General features: G+C 39.2%; 1 non-coding gene across 1 annotated transcript; it reads left to right on the forward strand.

The window, feature by feature from the left end:
• The first annotated feature begins 946 nt into the window (after window positions 1-946).
• On the forward strand, window positions 947-1,052 carry LOC120105662. The gene has a single exon (XR_005508005.1). It is a non-coding gene; the product is annotated as a small nucleolar RNA R71 (small nucleolar RNA).
• Window positions 1,053-3,232: the final 2,180 nt, after the last annotated feature.

A 3,232-nucleotide genomic window follows, 5' to 3' on the forward strand; every position in this document is an offset into this window, starting at 1 on the left:
AGGTTTTGGGTTTTCATGTGAAACATTCCTCTCCTCTTCTTCATCTTCCTTATTGTTACCCTCCCCAACCTTATTATCTATTATACGTCCACTCCTTAGGGTAGTCAAAGCATTGGCTTGCTCATGATTTAGTCGGGTTTCTTGAGCCACATATTGTCCCCTAGGATTACTCATTGGTTGACTTGGAAGCTTACCTTCCTCTCGTTTATTTAATGCATTGGCTAGTTGACCCATTTGGGATTCTAGCTTAGCAATTGATTGTGTGTGAGAGTGCAATAGTTGTGTATTTGCCTCCAAACCTTGAAGGGCAGTCAACACCTTCTCCTCAAAGGCTGTATTTCTTTGGGTTGGAGGAGGAGGATGCTGAAATTGAGTTGAGGGACGGTAGAGATGAAAATTCTGAGGGTTTTGAAAATTTTGGGGGAAGGGTTGGGAGGTATTAGAAGCTTGCTGCCTCCAAGAAAAATTTGGATGATTCCGCCATCCCGGATTATATGTATTGGAAAATGGATCATTACCCGGTCTGGGCTGTGTTTGGGCAGCATTGATGTGTTCTTGCACGAGTTCGGGATATTGGGGTGCTGAGGGGCACTCATGAATAGGATGCGATGGGCTAGAACAGATAGCACACACTTGTGCTTGGGAAGAACTAACGACCTGTCCTCCTATCATTAGTTGGTCAATCTTATGGGACAATGCATCTACCTTGCTAGACAGGTCCATAGAATGACTTATTTCACAAATGGCCCCTTTTCTTTGAAAATTCGGGGATGCTTGACGAGAACACGAAGCATGGTGGAGGGAGTTTTCATTAAGATTTTCAAATAGTTGCCATGCTTCATGCTCATTTCGAAGCATGAAAGTCCCCCCGCATGCAGCATCGATCATCTGACGGTTTCGTTCCGTCAAACCGTCATAGAAACATTGCACTAGCTGCCACTTAGGTATTTGATGATGAGGGCATTTACGGATTAGGTCCCTAAATCTCTCCCAAGTTTCATAAAATTCTTCTCCCTCGGTTTGGGAGAAGCTTGTAATGGCACGTCTAAACTGGTTCGTTCTTCCTATGGGAAAGTATTTTTTAAGGAATTCTTGTTGCATTTGATCCCAAGAACGAATTGAGTTAGCTTCTAAAGAATTCAGCCATTGTTTGGCTCTATCTTTAAGGGAGAAGGGGAATAATCTAAGTTTTAAAGCATCATCAGTGAAATTTTGAATCTTGACAGTGGTGCAAATCTCAAGGAATTCATCTAGGTGTTTATATGGGTCTTCATTGGTGAGCCCATAAAAAGATGGGAGCATTTGGATCACACTAGACTTTATTTCATATTGTACAGCTGCTACCTCAGGTAATCGAATGCAAGATGGGGAAGTATAAATAGTGGGAGTAAAGTATTCCCTCAAGAGTTTGGGTTGTTCTTCAGCCATCTTAAGAGGTGGGGATGATCCTAATGTTTTGATCTTAGCTCGAATGTTTCTAAGGGTTCGTTCTATTTCAGGGTCAAAAGGTAATAGATTTTGTACTCTAGAACGACTACCGTGCATACACTAGTACTTGATCAATCAAGCATGCAATAAAAGAGAAAAGCATATCAATCCTAGTCTTTGTCCTAAAATCACTAGACAGCTCCTAACTGGTTTGAAGAGGTCACCTAAGCCTCCAATCCGGTCTAATGAACCGAGTTGACCAGGTAAGCTCCCAGGTAAGTGGAGGGGTCACGATGCGTTCGCAAAGGTCCCACTTAAAACCCACTTGCCTCGAACAGATGAACTGTCTCCCTTATAGGGACAAAGCTTGCCTAGACATCAACTAAGCCACAGAGCGAAATTGGTGCAACTTTCGGTGATCTTCGTCCTATTGAGCTCGAATGTCCCTAGGAGCCAACGTCTAATTGATTTTAATTAAAGATGACACTATGTGAGATTGAGTTCACCTAAGTTGGGCAAGAGTCCGGTGATGAAATCCGGCTCTTATCTTGTTGGGGTGATTGCCCTTACTATGTGCAAATTGATTTGTGTATGTGTATCAAGCATGCATTCACAATTTTGCTATAATTAAAATCAAACAATCACCACAAAATTTCAAACCAATAATTAATTTAAATAAGAAAAGTTTAGAGGTTACCAAAGGGAATTTCCCCAGCAATTTATTTTTTTTTTTTTTTTTTGCAAACCTCTACAACATTTCTTTTCCGGCAGTTCTCCTTTTGATCATCCCAGATTTTTTCCTCGATTCCTGATCAAATAATATAAATAAAAATTAGTAAGGGAGAAAAAGAAGATAAGAAAAGTAACAATAATAGAAATTTTTTTAAAAGAATTTTTTTTTTTAATTTTTAAATAATTTTTTTTTAATAAGAAAAATAACTATGCTAGCAATCCCCGGCAACGGCGCCAAAAATTGATCGGTTATTTCAATTTTGAAAATAAACCACGCAATAGCACGTATCCTGTAGGATAGTGATTACGGGTGTCGGTCCACAGGGATTGGAGACAAGTTATTTTTCTTTTAAAAATAAATCAAAAAGAAGGATTTGCTAACTTGATTCAACTAAATTAATCTATGAGTACGAATTGAAATTTAATCAAAGTAAATAGATCTAGGGTTTGGAATCCACCACATAGCATTGCATCAAGGATTGTGTTCTTAATTTTTATCTTTTGGAAGGCATGCAATTTTTGGCTATAAGCCTTTTAAAATAAAAACATAAAGAGTGTTAGGAAGATCCATCTTCGGTATAGCATGAAGTGTCTACCTAAGTATGCTAATCTAGGATGCAGCACACTTCATCTTCCTAGGCATGGATCATCTTAGACTACTTTAGCAAACATGATTAGTAACTAGCATGCTCAAAGTTTAAATATCATAAAGGAATATTTCATTGAAAATAAGAATTTAAACAAGCTCCAAAATAATAATAAAAATAAGAACTACAATGCCCTGATACATTGCTAGGGCTTCATCCAGCCCTAGACTAGATGTTTAGCCGAGCATGGCTTCCGGACGACCTCCCATCCTCAAATGAAGTTGATCACCTCCCATAATTCCCAAAATATCCAAGACTCTTCTCTTTCCTCCCCTCTCTCTTCTTTTTTTTTATTTCTTTCTCTCGGCTTTCTTCTTCTTCTTCACCGAAACAGAGCCCCCCTGTTTCTTTCTTCTCCACCGAGCCTCCCCCCTCTGTTTCTTTCCTCTCTCCCTTTTATAGATCAATCGTTGAAGCATCGAGAG

This window comes from Phoenix dactylifera, unplaced genomic scaffold, assembly GCF_009389715.1.
Source record: "Phoenix dactylifera cultivar Barhee BC4 unplaced genomic scaffold, palm_55x_up_171113_PBpolish2nd_filt_p 000339F, whole genome shotgun sequence".
Lineage (NCBI taxonomy): Eukaryota > Viridiplantae > Streptophyta > Magnoliopsida > Arecales > Arecaceae > Phoenix > Phoenix dactylifera.